Raw genomic sequence first — 17,728 nt, 5'->3', positions numbered from 1 at the left:
TGAAAATTTTATTTAATGGCTAGAAATGATATATTCTTTTCAGAAGAGTAAGAATCTTTCAGAACTTGTTAATATCCACAATATAACTTTTTTATTCATTTTACCTTGCTTTTGGTTCATGGGAGAGATTCTATTTGTTATTGGGGAAATGTATATATTAGGTTAAGGTATATTTTGTTTTATTGGAAAACTAGTGTCGATACAACATTAAAATAAAAAATGTGAAAATTCATCTTCAGGTGTACCATTTGCATTTATTCTTAGGCCTAAGGAAAATCTCCACTACTTACTTTCTATTATCTTATACATTAAAAGTATGTACACATGTAAATACATGATACAGGTATAAATACACACAATCACAATGGAAAGAAAACTATGCAGCTTACAAGCATTTATTGCTGCTTACTTTATTTTCTATTTTATAATATAAAGGACTATTTAAAATCTAAAATGATGAAAACATGTGTGGTAAATTCTGTTGTTTCAGTTTCTCTTAGCTCTTTTCTTCCACTAGTCAAGGGACTTGTCTTTTGATAATAACAGCTCCACAAAGAGGTAATGATTATTGTGGAAAATATAAATAATAAACTTATAGAAAATAGGTCAGTAATATGATAATACTTATTTCGTATCTCACCAAATACTAAATACAACATACTAATACCAGGAAAGTATATGATTTTTTTATTTAGCACTGATCATTGATATGCTCACTGTTTCTAGAATTAGACAAAGATTCTTAAACCAATCATGTTTTTCAGAAACAAAAATTGTGAACATTTTTTGTATCCATGTGAATATTTTCATGCATAGAAAAATGCTTAGTCCTATAACTTACCAGCCTGGTATCTCTATCACTGGTGTCACTTTCATATAATTTTGAAGAGGAGAAGAGTGTTAAATTCACCCAAATTTATTCCCTGAGGTAAGGCAAGTAAAGACAGTGAAGAGTTGTATAAAATAACCTATCACTTTTTTCCTTTTTTTTTTTTTTTTTTTTTTTGCTTTTTAGGGCCTGGCCCATGGCATATGGAAGTTCCCAGGCTAGGGGTAAAATTGGAGCTATAGCTGCTGGCTTACAAGTCTCCATCACAGCCCCAGCCATGTGGGATCTGAGCCACATGTGACATACACCGCAGCTCAGGACAGCACTGGATACTTAACCCAGTGAGCAAGGACAGGGATTGAACCTGCATCATCATGGATCCTACTTGGGATTGTTAACCACTGAGCCATGAAGGGAATTCCCAGAAAGTAATATATCTCATGAATGACATCTAGATTCAGATAAATGTTCCTCAACTTTATTTCTCAGATAATTTTTGCTATTGGGGAATAGAATAATACATCTTTAAATAGGGGATACTATTTAAATACTGGTTAATATTATGAGTATAAAAAGGCACTTGAAGGAAGAAATCATGTTCTCTTTTACAATATTTTGCCAATGTACAGGAATGTTACACATGCATGTGTCATTTTCTTGATCATTTTCTCAGAAGTTTAGACAAGAACAGAAAAGAATGGATAGAGGGAATTGCTCCTCCTTGACTGAATTCATTTTGTTGGGAATTTCTAATAACCTGGAGAACAAAGGGACCCTATTTACCACATTTTGACTTGTTTACCTGATTAATCTTCTGGCAAACCTTGGAATGATCACGTTAATTCGAATGGACCCCCAGCTGCACATGCCCATGTACTTTTTCCTCAGCCACCTTCCTTCTGTGACCTCTGCTATTCCACAGCAATTGGGCCCAAGATGCTGGTGGACCTATTGGCCAATAACAAGGCAATCCTCTTCTATGGCTGTGCTCTGCAATTCATGGTCTTCTGCATCTTTGCAGATGCTGAGTGTCTTCTGCTGGAAGTGATAGCCTACAAGGTCATTAGCAACCCCTTGCTCAATACAGTCTCTATAGAGTCTCTATAGCTTTATAGAGCTCTATAGAGTCAGCATGTCTAACATGTCCCTGCACATGGCTGGGGTTTACATGGTGGGAATGGCAGGTGTTTTGATACACACAACACTAGCATTCCACTTATGTTTCTATGGGTCTCATGATATTAACCATTTCTTCTGTGACATTCCCCCTCTCCTACTGCTGTCTTGTTCAGATACGCAGGTCAACGAGTTAATGACATTCACCATTTTTGGCTTCATTAAATTGAGTACCTTTTCAGGAGTCCTTGTTTCTTATGATTATATAATTCTGTCTGTCTTGAAGATCCACTCAGCTGATGGCAAGGTCAAAGCTTTTTCCACCTGTACTTCCCACCTCACTGTCATGGCAATTTTCCAGGGAACTATGCTCTTCATGTATTTTAGGCCAAGTTCTTCGTACTCTCTAGATCAAGACAAAATGACCTCATTGTTTTACACCCTTGTGATTCCCATGTTAAAACCTGTGATTTACAGCTTAAGGAACAAGGATGTGAAAGAGGCCCTGGAAAAACATAAATGCAAAAATTGGTTTTAAATATTTATTCTACACACACATAGACATCGTATTTGTAAAATTAATTTTCATGATTCCAGAAAAGCAATCACGTCTCAAATACCTTATTGATAAATCGGGTATTTATTTTAAAGCCCAATCTTAATAAATGTTTCAATACCCCAAATATATCATACTTCATTATGTGTTTAGAATTTATATATATTACTTCCTCTTTGTAGAGTAACCCTTTCTTATGTTGCCAATTTTTTGGTTCATGCTTTCATTCAAACCATAATTTGATATATTTAAATTTATTGTATGTTTACTAAGTGAACTTAGAACATTTAGTTTCTTTGAATTAAGCTTTTAATACAAAGTACATTAGGTAGTATCCATACCAATGAATCTTATAAGCTATTTGAAGTAACTGACCTTAAATACCAAATAACTCATTCTAATCTCAATATCATCATGAAGTAAATACAATGGATATTAAATCCAAGGAAAGATTCCAAATCTAGTGTAAAAAGAGGCTTAACTGAATTTTCATTCTCAAATATAAAAAAGACTCATGTTGGGGTAGGAAAATATAGCAGGCAGAGAGTATGACAATTAGAGAGGTCTGGAGATGGAAAAGCCTCCACTCTAGAGGTAGACCTTTTAGAAGTAATGAAGTTTTGAGGAAGGAAAAAAGTTAATTCTACCCTCCTATGTTCTGTTGGCTGATCTAAAATTATATTTATGTGAGATAGATTAACAAGAGAAGAAAATGCAAATTTAATTATGTACATGAGGAGAGCATTGTCCTACAATGCTCCCTTGTGCTTTTCAAGGGAATCTTGTAGGATGCTATAACCTATCAGTAGGTATTATACCAGGAAAAAAAAAACATGAGTAATACATATTTTTATAATAGCCTTTAAGGGTTTCCAATATACCATATACTCTTAATTAACCAATACTCTTTTGAAACTGTCACTTATGAGCAGTAGCATGGGAAAAAACTGATTGGAAAATATAAATCCAATAAAAGTAGAGTATCAGCAGATTACTGTTTAAAATTAGAGAATGTTGATATGTAATCTGATTAACCCACTTCCCTCCCTTATGATAGCTATATCTTACAACATCTAAATAGTGATTTTACCTGCATAATGATTGTTTTATATGATCTAGTGCATATTCATTACAGAATAAGAATTTTAAACTCTAAAAATGAATTTCCAAAAATAGCATTGATTCAATAAACTGTAGGCTTTCCTCTCCCTGAATTTTAAGCCAGAGGGATGGTAAAAAATTTCAGAAGGTGAAATACTTATAAATAGAATACTTTTTAGTGGTCTGTTATTCCAATTCAGAATCTCTCTCTCACTTTGAAGGGTATATCCACATTTATTAATGTTCAGGGAAAAATATGAATATCTAAATGTAGGATTATGAAAACTGCAATTGAAATGTCAAGTATTGGTGAGGATGTGAATCATTTGTATACTTTGAGAACAGAAATGAGAATTGCACCGTACTTTGTAAAACCTTATGCTTATGTCTGCTAGACCTGGACGTATAAGTATTCTATGTTCTAAACACAGCAAAGCAATGCAAAATGAGTGAACATATTAACTCAACAACATGCATGGAAATATTCATCATGGAATTATTTTCAGTAGTATAAAACTGAAAGCAACTTAAATTTCATCAACATGATAGTACTGGAGTTTACAATTTTTTTAAGTGTTAGCTATTGTACATTTTAGGGTTTTTAAGCCTTAAAGTTGTTATCATAACCACTTATGATTGCCATGTCTTATTCTAGAGCATAAATACATAAATGGTATGCCCCAACTCCAATAAAACTTTATGTACAAGTTTCCTGAGAGCATACACTAAGAAATGGTGTTTCCCACATCCAATGAAAACTGCATGCACCATATTTTCCTGAGATCTGCCCTAGATTAGATAAACTACTTCATGGTAAACCTGTGTGTTGGAAAACTGCACAGCAGTGAAGATGAATTAGATACTTCCACATGAAACAACATGGAGAAATCTAACAAACATAATACTGAGTACAATGAGCAAGACAAAAAAAGGGAAAAAAAAAACCCTACAATTTTACTGCTATACAGATCACGAAATTACAAACTAACTTATGTTGGACATCAACTTGAAATGGGTCTATGAGATGATTTCGGAGATGTTAGTCATGATCATTTTTTGTCCTAGTTGTAATTGAAGGGACCCTTTTCATTTCTGAAACCTTATTTGCAGGGTAATTTTTCTTTTTCTTTTTTTTGTAATTTTTTTGTCTTTTTGGGGCCACACGCACAGCGTATGGAAGTTTGCAGGCTAGGGGTCAAATGGAGCTGTAGCCACTGGCTCAAGCCACAGCCACAGCAATGCCAGACCCAAGCTGCATCTGTGACCTACACCATAGCTCATGGCCATGCCAGATCCTTAATCTACTGAGTGAGGCCAGGGGTCAAACTCGCTTTCTCATGGATGCCCATCAGATTTGTTTCCACTGAGCCATGAAAGGAAATCCTATGGGGTACTTTTTCAAATGAAAATTTTCTATATATGTATTATGCTGTAAATAGATTTTTCAAAACCAAAGTGTTTTCTCAGATTGTAAGCAACCACAAGATTTTATTTTTCAATCTAGTAGTTTCTTGTTCACAGTGTATTCATAAAATTCTCATATTATTAAAATTCTCATATTATTGCTTGTAGAACAACTGTGTCTTTGTCCACACACAGGCCATTGTAACGTTTCGTCTGGAAGCAAAGAAATTCATGTACTTTGGAAACAATATTGTGAAATAAAACCTGTGTCAGTGTTTCATGGATAAACAACTATTTTATGAAAAATGTGACCTTGGAGTTCCTGTCGTGGCTCAGTGGTTAACGAATCTGATTAGGAACCATGAGGCTGTGGGTTCGATCCCTGGCCTTGCTCAATGGGTTAAGGATCCAGCATTGCCGTGAGCTGTGGTGCAGGTCACAGACATGGCTTGGATCTGGCATTGCTATGGCTCCAGCATAGGCCAGCGGCTACAGCTCCAATTATACCCCTGGCCTGGGAACCTCCATATGCCACAGGAGTAGCCCTAGAAAAGGCAAAAAGACAAAAAAAATGTGATCTTCTGGTAGACACTTGCTTATGCACTATGCTTTTAGTGCCACCAGAGTTACCTAGAAACCTTTAGATATACTTGAATTCTTTTTTTGTTGTTGTTTGTTTGTTTGTTTGTTTTTGCTACATTTGTAGCATGCATAAATTCCCAGGCCAGGAATCAAACCTGTGCCACAGCAAAAACAATTCCAGATCCTTAAACTGGTGAGCCACCAGGGAACTCTGAAGATGAATTCTTTTAACTTACTTCAATTTGATGTATAAAATTTCTCCTAATATATTATTCCAACTCTTAAAAAACTCCATTCTTAGATGAGAAATTCTTCAGTAGCTAAATTGGGTTATTTAATTTGTAATAATAGTGTAGCTCCGGAAAGTCAGGTTTAAACCTGAGGAGAAAATATAAAGCAAGTGGATCTATATAGTCTAAAGATCAGCCTTATTTAAGAAGCTAAGTTTAGGTCTTGGTTGAACAAAATGTAACAAGAGGGAAAAACTTGAGAGCATAACTAATTTGAAAAGAATCTGAAGAAAGGAACAAAGAAAATATCACATCCTCAAAATGGGTGCCAGGAAAATAAAGAGTGGTAATAAGTAATGTGAGTAACACAAATACATCCCTTTCTTGGATTTTAACCAGTAAACAATTACTAGCAAGCAGTTATATGGTTTGTCCTTTGGCTCAACAATGTCCCCCACAAGAATACACTTAGTATTTTAGCACTGGGGCTCATCACACGAAGGATGACAATTGAATTTAAAATCCATCAAAATTAGTCACTAAGAATCTTTCTTCCCAAATTTTAAAAATTCTCACTGATTTTTTGCCTGATAAGTGATCTGGCTTTATATAAAGCAAGGAAGGAACATAGCAGCAAATAAGCATAATAAACTTATAATAACCCCAAATTCCCAATCCATACCTCTCCCTCCCCCTCCACCGTGGCAACCACAAGTCTATTTTCCAAGTCCATGATTTTCTTTTCTGTGGAAAGTTTCATTTTTGCCATATATTAGATTCCAGATATAAGTGATATCATATGGTATTTGTCTTTCTCTTTCTGACTTACTTCACTTGGTATGAGAGTTTCTAGTATGATAATGTGAGAAAAAAAAATAATCTATACATGTATGTGTAACTGGGTAACCATGCTACACAGCGGAAAATTGACAGAACACTGTAAACCAGGTATAATGAAAAAAATTAAAATCATTATATGTAAAAAAGAAACTTACAATAAAACAAACACATGAAAATAAATTTTGTTTCCCTGTTAACTTCCAAGTGAGATTTCTAAATAAACAAGAAAGCATCTGGAGTTCTCAAGTGTATCCCTGACATATCCTGTTAATAGCAATTTAGAATAAATTAGATAGTATATTAAACATGTGATATTGTATAGTAATAAAAGTGACAATATATGAAAACTCCTAATACTATTCTAAAATTGTTTTTTGTCCCTTGAGTCCATTTGAAAGGATTTCCATAAAGATACATTGGATATGGTGAATTTGATTAGCACACAATCACTCATTTGCTTATGATATATATAGTTAAATAGGCATTTCTGTATATAAATTTCCCTCTTTCCACTAAAATAATATTTAAAAACCCAAAGATGTATTTACAATTGTATAAAAACCAGAATGTGGATGAAATAAATGGGTATACATTAATGTAAAGGTGTACAATGCCTCTGTTCAGAATATTTTGTATGTAAATATATTTATTGATGTCTTATTTTTTTAGAAATCAGGTAGTATGTACAAGGAAACATGGTTATCTCTATGCAGTGTGATTTGTGTTGAATTTTTCTATTTTTATATAGAATAGTTAATTGTCACAATAAGTTTAATGGATGTGCATGTGTGTGTGTTGTACATTTTTGTGTTTGCATTGTCTATTGTGGCATTAAAACAGGGCACCTTTTGGGGGGATTGGTAAAGCATAAATAACAAATGTTTGTTGAGTGGAATCCATAAACATTTTAACCAGGTGAAATGATTGGACTTTGAAGAGAACAGGAAAAAAAGCATAGTGGGAAAAGTCTATATTTCTACTTTGATAACCCTACTTATATGAAATATTCAACAATAAACCATATGGTTATATTTTTCACTCCTTTCTTTTTCTTTTTCTGTTTTTGCATTCTAGGGCCGCACCCACAGCATGTGGGATTTGCTAGAGGTTGAATCAGAACTGCAGCTCCAGTGTACACCACAGCAACAGCAATATGGGATCTGAGTCATGTCTGCAACCTACACCACAGCTCCCAGCAATGCTGGAGCCTTAACCCCTTGAATGAGGCTAAGGATCAAACCTGTGACGGGTTCATTACCGCTGAAACATGATTGGAAATCTTTTTTTTCCCCTGAGAATCAAATATTGAAAAACCCAGGGAACAGACACAGACATATTCTAAGTTACTACAGAGACAACACTGAATGGGCATATAGAGCCACAGCCAAGACAAACCACAAGTTTAGTCACAGGTAATAAAATTTCTGGGTGGGAAACTTTAAAAAAAAATTTAAAGTTGATTTGCAGCATTCTGTCAATTTCTGCTGTAGAGCAAAGTGACCCAGTTACACAAATACATACATTATTTTTCTCATATTATCCCCCATCTTGTTCCATCACAAGTGATTGGATATAGTTCCCTGTGCCATTGCTTATCCACTCCAAATGCAATAGTTTGCACCTACCAACCCCCTACTCCCAGTCCATCCCACTCCCTCCCTCTCCCCCTTGGCAACCCCAAGTCTGCTCTCCATGTTCATGCGTTTGTTTCTTTTCTGTAAATGATTCATTTGTGCCATATACTAGATTCCTGATATAAGTAATACCGTATGGTATTTTTCTTTCTCTTTTTGACTTACTTCACTTAGTATGAGAATCTCTATTTCCATCCATGTTGCTGCAAATAACATTATTTTGTTCTTCTTATGGCTGAGTAGTATTCCACTGTGTATATACCACATTTTAATCCATTCATATGTCAATGGACATTTAGATTTTTTCCCTGGATGGGATCTTCTTATTAGTTTTTTCTTCCTAGTTATTTTCTTCTTTTCACCAAAATAGAAAATATCACCTCTAGTAAACAAAGTTGCATCATATATTATGGAGAAAGTATTTATTAATCACATATTTTTACACAGAGTGAATTAGGGGAGAATTTAGTGATGTAAGTGCTAAGTGCTATTGAACAAAGATTCAAAAAGAAACAACATAATATTGGCTATTTTCTACTCAAGTAAACTTTTCTTCAGTTAAAAACAGATACATGTTGGGAGTTCCTTCTTTTTTACTGTGGGTAAGTATCAGACTGCAGCTTCTCAGAGGCACAGGTTTGATCCCTGGCCTGGTACAGTGGGTTAAAGATCCAGTGTTGCCATAGTTGCTGTGTAGGTCGCAGGCGCAGCTTGGATTCAATTCCTGGCCTCAGAACATCCATATGCCATGGGCGCAGCCATTAAAAAAAAAAAAAATAGAAGTGGAGTTCCTGTTGTGGCACAATACCACAACAGGAAAAGACTCCAACCAGGAACCATGAGGTTGGGGGTTTGATCCCTGGGTCCTGCTCAGTGGGTTAAGGATCTGGCATTGCTGCAAACTGTGGTGTAGTTCACAGGTGAGGCTTGGATCTGATGTTGCCATGGCTGTGGTGTAGGTTGGTGGCTACAGCTCCAGTTCGACCCCTAGCCTGTGAACCTCCATGTGCCTGTGACCCTAAAAAGCATGAAAAAATGTTATTTTTTATAATAAAGGCATGAACTCAAAATAAAGGTTTTTTAGTGTTACTATGCATGGTACCAATTTTAAAAGTAATCACTATTAAGTTATAGTCATAAGTGGCATTTGATGTTAATTCGAGAATGTATATAAATGTGTGTGTCTATATATATATATATATATATATATATGACATTTCCTGACGAGTACATGTGTGTGTGCTATAGGAATGACTATAAACATTACCCCCGCCAATTATTAAGCAGAATTAAAGAAATACTAAAGGAATGTAACAGCTGCATACATAAACCACATACCAAGACCTACCACCCTGCCTCCTCCACTTCATTTCAATGTGTGTCCATGCACATAGAAAAACACACTCACACGAATGTAAATAGGATACACACACATATACACATACATTCATATTGATTCTGGAAAGCAAAGGACAGGGCTTGCTGACATTTTTCTTCCAATGGCAAATGATAAAATTGCCAAACTATACAAATCAGTGTTATAGGAGTAATATTTTATGCAGCCCTTCTTCAAGCTGTTAGTTTACTACTTGAGTGTAATGAACCTAAACTGTTCTTGTTGGAGTTCTCTTGTTGTGCAGCACGTTAAGGATTCAGCATTGTCATTGCTGGGGCGCAGGTTTGATCCATGGCCTGAGAATTTCCACATGCCATGGTGCAGCCAAAAAAAAAAAAAAAAAGACTGTTAAGGGAACATGTCATTAATACATCATCAATTCTTATTTATATAAATACTTTGGTTTTGACTCACTAAATACAGAGGAAATTTTAAGATGAATTAGTCATTAATACTTGTGTCAATCACTGTTCCAAAAGTGAAGAAATAGCACAGATATAAAACAAGAAGGCTTTTCCCATTTTTCATCTCTAAAGATTGTTAGGGGAATTCAGGTATTTTCTCAAATCACACCTGTATTCACTATGAATGAAATTTAAGAATTGAATTCAGATACTGATTTTTTTAAATCTGTTGGCGTTTTATGCATTGCTTTTGACTTTTCTTCATAGACTTTTAGTACTGGAAATTAGCATACAGTGAACCAGATGGTGGAAGCTTCAGAGATTTAAGTCCCAAATGCTACCTAGTAAAATAAAATGCCCCTTGTTTACTTTTTTGCCGTTAGTACCAAGTAGAGAAAGAAATGTTCACCTCAGGTACGTTACTGATTATCCAGATTTAAAAATATAAGAGAAAACATTAATAATGAGAGGCTTATAAATTAATCATTGTGTCCTTGCCTTTTCAGTTTAATAAACTCATCAATTTAGTGGTCAAAAAATAATATTTTCTTTGCAGAACTGGAAGAATCTGTCTCAATTTATTAGTATCCATAAAATGATTGTTTTAATTTTACTGTAGGTACACAGGAAAGCCTTTACTCTTTTATCATTGGAACAATATATACATGAGCTTGAGATTTTTAAAAATATTTTATAAAAAAATTAGTTATCACATTATAAAGAGCAATATTTGCAAATTTAACTCCATGTAAACCACATGCCATATATATTAGAGTTAAAAAAAAATACTGACATTCTTTTTTTATTTTATGAATTAAAGTATAGTTGATTTATGTTATGTTAATTGCCAAGGTCCAGCCCCAGCAGCCAGGGAGTGCCGAAGGAGAGGATGGGCTACAAACGGCGCAGAAAGAATTGGAGCCAACTCCTCAGCTGCATGCTGCAGATGACCCAATTTATTAAATGAAAAGCATCAGTTTTTATTACCCCTATCACAATCAGGTTTCGTGTAAGATTTGACATTAAATTGATTTAAAGCCCTTTCGTTCCCTCCACCCGAGATACAAAAAAGAAGGTTAGTTAAAACATGTTCCTTTCAACTTCAGATTTTCCTTCAAGATTACAAACTTAAAGTTTCACACTGTATTTTTCTTAAAAGGTCAACAACAGTAGCTATTCTATTCTATATAAAGAAATCAAAGCTTTAATAAGTAATAAACTATGATACCTAACATTCTTTAACTAAAGTTGTATGTGGTTAACAAAACGCATGAAAGCCTTGGGCTCATGGCATTCTTAAAACCACGATTTATTTGGCGCCAGCAAGCTAAGCGTATAACCTATTGTGCTGATTTACATAAGTTCCAAACCACCAATTTCAATAGAAAGGAGTATTATACCCAAAAATTAGCAAATGCCTCCATAAGGGATAAAAGTTACAGGTGACACTGCTATCTGATAAAAAATATATCTATTTATAGAAATAGTAATTTATAGGCCAAAAAACATTTTCCCAGCCCCAAACTTCTTTTTAAGTAAAGGACTGAAATCACGTTACCCCTGTATACTCTCACAAAATAGGTGCCATAAAATTGTTACTCCAAAACAAAGGCTTTTTCCATTACATTGTTTAAATAACTTCACTCTGTTTTGGTTCAAGTGTTTATGTACCCAGGGCAAATCTTTAGCAGTAAGAAAGCTGTGAATAGAGATAGAAAAGGAAGGATAAACACAGAAAAATAGATTAACATGTTTTTTAGGGGATATCATTTTTATTTTCCTGGAGCCAATGTCTTTCAAGGGATTGCTCTGCAATCCTTCTTCTTTCTTACAGCTTGTCTCTAGCTCTGCTAACCAGACAAGCCTCACGTATCCACAATCCTTCTTCTTTCTTCAGCTTGTCTGTAGCTCTGCTAACCAGACAAGCCTCACACAGGTGCCAACTGTGGCTTTGCTTTCTTTACTGGAGCAGCCTTATGGCTCCCGACAGTTAATGTCTGCTGTACAGCAAAGTGACTCAGTCATACATATATATACAAATTCTTTTCTTGTGTTATCTTCCATCATGGTCTATCCCAAGAGAATGGATAGAGGTTCCCTGTGCTGTTACAGCAGGACCCCTCATTGCTTATGCGTTCCAAATGCAATACTTTATATCTACTAACCCCAAACTCCCAGTCCATCACACTCCTCTCCTCCCCCTGGGAAACCACAAGTCTGTTCTCTATGTCTGTGAGTCTGTTTCTGTTTTGTAGAAGGTTCATTTGTGCCATATTTTAGATCCCTCATATGTTATATCTATCACTGACATTCCTATTCTTCTCTTAACAGAGATATACATACATGCAAAAACAACAGACACAAATACACACACACAGATCTGTATATCAGACACACTTATTTTCCTTCATACTATTTTCATTTTTTTATAATATGAAAATCTTTGAAATTAAACATATGCAAGTGTGTGTGTTAAATTCTGATGTTTGCACCTTTTTTTAATCATTTTTCTTTGATGGATCCCGAAATTCATCCTTTGGCACCTGACAACTCCATAGAGAGGTAACGAGTATAGTGGCAAAGCAATAATATATTTCTAGAATAAAGTTCAAAAATACTTCATGTCTCACCAAATCCTGAAGATAACTTAGAGCAGGACTAGTAGCATAATCATCTTTATTATTATTAGTCATTTATATGCACTGGTTCCTAGAATTAACAGAAAAACATTTTATTTTATTTTATTTTTTATCTTTTTGCCATTTCATGGGCTGCTCCCATGTCATATGGAGGTTCCCAGGCTAGGGGTCTAATCAGAGCTGCAGCCGCTGGCCTGCACCAGAGCCACAGCAACTTGGGATCCAAGCCGCGTCTGCAACCTATACCACAGCTCAAGGCAACGCCAGATCCTTAACCCACTGAGCAAGGCCAGAGATCAAACCCACAACTTCATGGTTCCTAGGAATCGTTAACCACTGAGCCATGACGGGAATGCCCAGAAAAGCATTTTAAACCAATGTTCATTAGAGCTGTTTTTTGAGAAACATAACAATGTCAACCTTTTTTGGTCTCCATGTCAGTTCTTTCAAACATAGAAAATGCTCAGTCCTATAATTTACAGCCTTATATTTCTAACACTGGTGTCTCGTTCTCAGTATTTTGAAAGTAGAATGAGACTTGCATTCATCCAACTATACTTCTAGAGATAAGAAATCTCCTATAAAAAAGTTCATAGAAAATTATATACACCATGATGGCATGCAGGTTTAGATAAAAGTTTTTTTTCACAATGCCTATCATAGTTTTTTGTTTGTTTTTACTAAGTAGATTATAATGCTTCTTCTACGAAAGAGTGGGTACATGCTGGATAATTTTCTGAGCATAAAAAGACAATTGCAGAAAGAAATTGTGTTCTGCTTTACAGATATTTTGTAGTTGTTCAGACATTTGTTTATCCTTTTCTTGATCATTTTATCAAAAATTTAGATAAAAAAAGAAAAAATAATGGAAAAAGAAAATTGCTTCTCAGTGACTGAATTCATTTTCCTAGGAATCACTAGTACTCTGGGGATGAAAGTCACCCTGTTTACCATGTTTCTACTTGTTTATCTCATTAACCTTCTGGCAAACCTTGGAATGATCATTTTACTAAGAATGGATCCCCAGCTGCACACACCCATGTAATTTTTCCTCAGTCACCTCTCTTTCGGTGACCTCTGCTATTCTACAGGAATTGGACCCAAGATGCTTTTCAACATTTTGGCCAAGAACAAGTCAATTCCCTTCTTTGGCTGTGCTCTGCAATTCCTAATCTCCTGCACCTTTGCAGATACTGAGTGTCTACTGGCAGTGATGGCATATGATCAGTACAAGGCCATCAGCAACCTCTTGCTCTACACAGTCAGCATGTCCAGCAGAGTGTGCTCCCTGCTCATGGCTGGGGCTTACATGGTGGGAATGGCAGACTCTTTGATACACACAACACTAGCATTCCACTTATGCTTCTGTGCATCAAATGAGATTAACCATTTCTTCTGTGATATTCCTCCTCTCCTATTGCTGTCTTGCTCAGATACACAAATCAATGAGTTAGCAATATTCACTATTTATGGCTTCATTGAACTGAGTTCCATTTCAGGAGTCCTTGTCTCTTATTGTTATATTTTCTTATCAGTTTTGAAGATTCCACGCTTGCTGAGGAGAGGTTCAAAGCTTTCTCCACCTGCAACTCCCACCTCACTGAAGTTGCAATTTTCCAAGGAACTCTGCTCTTCATGCATTTAAGACCAAGTTCTTCCTACCCTCTTGATCAAGACAAAATGACCTCATTGTTTTACACTCTTGTGATTCCCATGTTAAATCCTCTGATTTACAGCCTAAGGAACAAGGATGTGAAAAAAAACCCTATAAAAATTGAAAACTAAACTGAAAATTTAAAAAAAGGGTCTTTAAAGATATTATGCATCTGCACACATATAATAATTATTGTTTTTATAAAATCGTATGGTGTCGTACATGAGAAACATAATTTTCTCAAATTATTAAATAATGAGTATTTATACTAGAGTCATGCAATAAGAAAATGTTGGAGTTTCCCAAACTTGTCGTGCTTTACTATGGGCTTTGAATTTATCTATGAAACCCCCTCTTTGTTCATACATTCCTGACTCCTCTAATTGCTGATATTCTCATTTGTATTTTTGTTCATCAAACATTATTTCAAATAGATTTATTGAGTGTTTGCTAAGTTCATATTTTTTCTTTTAAGTACTTTCCATTTCATGAAGAATCCAGTAGCCTGTATAAAACTAAATACTATAATCTAGAGGAATAAACAAATATGAATTATCTAAGGACACAAATAATTCATAAGTAGGTTTAAAATTTTCATTAAGTAAAAAAAGACATAGGTTAAAAATCCATAAACAAATGTCAAAATCAAGTGGGCAGGAAGAAGGCTTTGTTGGATAGAGATATTTATTCTCAGTTCTAAAAATACTTAATTTGTGGAAGGAAAGATTTCCAGGCAGTTTGTCCAAAAGTTATAGATGTCTTGAGGTACATAGTTGTATCCTTTATAGAATTAAAAAATCCAGTATGGATAGATGACAAAGAGCAATTAAAGTGCCTGGTAAATTACATCATTTACTATAATGATTAGCTAACAACTCTTTCCACTTCTCAGCTCTGATTAAATGTTCCTTTTTATAGTTCACAGCCATCTTCTTTAATCATTGTGTTTAATATCACCCTTTTATTAAATCATTGCCTACAATATGCGACTGTCAACAATCTTTGCTCAAAGACTATCCCATCCTTCTTACCCAAAACACTTACACAGCATCTGTGACACAAACTGGAAAGAGAAAGAAAGAGAGAAAGAGAGAGAGAGAAAGAGAGAGAGAGAAAAAAGAGAAAGAAAGAATGCCAAGAGAGGTTAATTTTTATTAAACATATATTCATATGAGGCAAAAGAAAAGAAATCACCAAGGCTCTTGTATGTATCTTAAAAATACATTTTTTTTGGTCTTTTTGCCTCTTCTAGGGCTGCTCTCATGGCATAAGTAGATTCCCAGGGTAGGGGTCTAATCAGTACTGTAGCTGCTGGCTTACACCAGAGCCACAGCAATGTGGGATCCAAGCCACATCTGCAACCTACACCACAGCTCACGACAACCCTGGATACTTAACCCACTGAGCAAGGTCAGGGATCAAACCTGCAACCTCATAGTTCCTAGTTGGATTTGTTAACCACTCAGCCAAGACAGGAACTCCACATTTTATATCTTATATCTAAATGCATAAAGTGGTTGGGAATGCTAAAAGTAGCAGAAACTTATAAAGTATTTTTTGAAAAATAATTAAACCTAATAGGTCTTTTCTGGGCATTTAGAAGATATTTAAAAACTTGGAGTTCCCATCATGGCTCAGAAGTTGGTGAACCCGACTAGCATCCATGAAGACACGGGTTCAATCCCTGGCCTGGCTCAGTGGGTTAAGGTTCTGGCATTGCTGTGAGCTGTAGTGTAGGTCACAGATGCAGCTTGGATCCTTCGTTGCTGTGGCTCTGGTGCAGACAGGTGGGTGCAGTTCAGATAGGACCCCTAGCCTCCGTATGCCACAGGTGTGGCCCTAAAATGCCAAAAAAAAAAAAAAGAGAGAGGGAGAGAGAGAGAGAAGATAATTGATATCTATGCTCTAGTTTGCTGGTGATAAATCACTGGAAGTAGCTTGTTTAGTAAACAGGGACAAGGACATGCATTTGAAGGCCAGTATAAGAATCAAGGGTGCTTTTGAGTGTTTGCTACAATAAAACAAGCCAAAAGACATTCAATACCTAAGGCTATCTAGGCCCCCTTATAAAATTCCTTTGAATAAAAACATGGTAGGTTGCCAGTAAAACCAAGAAAGATAATGAGACTCCAGGGTACTACTCTTTCTGGGATTCTGAGACCTGGCAGGAGATGTATAAAAGCAGAAAAAAGTGGAGGATGCTTTTTTAGTTATATTATTTTGTTGATTAACCCATTTGAAGTTTATTCTCTTTTGAAATTTTATTTATCATCTAGGTGCTATATTGAGCAGCAGCATGGCAGGAATAAGACATTTAGACTAAAATTCAAGCAAAGATGGGTGTCAGTCTCAGAGGTATAAAGAGATCATCTAGTGACACATTATTCTCTGGAGTAATATATAGTACAATGTAATATAATATTATATAATGTAACATAAATATACTGGGAATTTTTGTGTATAAAATTGTCTAGGGATAACAATATATAATAATAAAATTGTGAAGTTTCTATAATTTAATGATGAAATGACTTTTCTTTTGGAAAATATTTTTGATGTGTAATGTGCATAAAGAGAATACTTAAATCATAACTATGTGAATATACATTTTCAAAAAAATTACCCCTGTAGTCAGGACCAAGATCAAGATGTAAACATTTCCAGAATCAACAAAGCCTTTCTATATGCTCCCTCATAAACTGCTGGTCTCTTACCACCAAGAGTGTGTATTTCTTGACTTTTGTTTTGGTAAATTAATTTTGTGCTTTTTTGCACCATACATAAGTGGATGCCTACAGTATGTATCATTTCACTCAACTGCATACTTGTGCAATCCATCTCTTGTCACGTGCAGTTGCAGCACACTCATTCTCAGGGTTGTATAGTAATTCTTTATGCAATTATGTCATTATTTATCCACTTTAATGTTAATAGAGAGTATAGTATTTTTTTCCTCTTTTGTATTACCATGAATCCTAGTAATGCTAATTCTTGCACATGTCATTTGTTAGAGAAACACATTCATTTATCTTGTGCATAAGACCAGAGTTTGAAAATGTATGTATACACATGTGTGTATAAAATTTAGACTTAGGGAGTTCCCATTGTGGCTCAGTGGTTAACGATCCCGTATAGTATCCATGATGATGCGGGTTCAATACCTGGCCTCGCTCAGTGGATTAAGTATCTGGCGTTGCCCTAAGCTATGGTATAAGTGGCAGACATGTCTTGGACCTGGCATTGCTATAGCAATGGCATAGGCTGGACCTGGCATTGATGTGGTTGTGGTGTAGCTACAGATCTGATTTGACCCCTAGCCTGGGAACCTCCATATGCCATGGGT

The 17,728-nt window shown here is 35.3% G+C and overlaps 2 pseudogenes; both read left to right on the top strand.

Annotated features, from left to right (window-relative positions):
* Window positions 1–1,523: 1,523 nt before the first annotated feature.
* Window positions 1,524–2,483, top strand: LOC125121077 (olfactory receptor 5W2-like; annotated as a pseudogene).
* Window positions 2,484–13,578: 11,095 nt separating this feature from the next.
* On the top strand, window positions 13,579–14,498 carry LOC125120679 (olfactory receptor 5W2-like; annotated as a pseudogene).
* The last annotated feature ends 3,230 nt before the right edge of the window (window positions 14,499–17,728 follow it).

This window comes from Phacochoerus africanus, chromosome 2 (assembly GCF_016906955.1).
Source record: "Phacochoerus africanus isolate WHEZ1 chromosome 2, ROS_Pafr_v1, whole genome shotgun sequence".
Taxonomy (NCBI): domain Eukaryota; kingdom Metazoa; phylum Chordata; class Mammalia; order Artiodactyla; family Suidae; genus Phacochoerus; species Phacochoerus africanus.
Note: the sequence above shows the minus strand (reverse complement) of the source record. Positions and strands in the feature narration are given on the sequence as shown.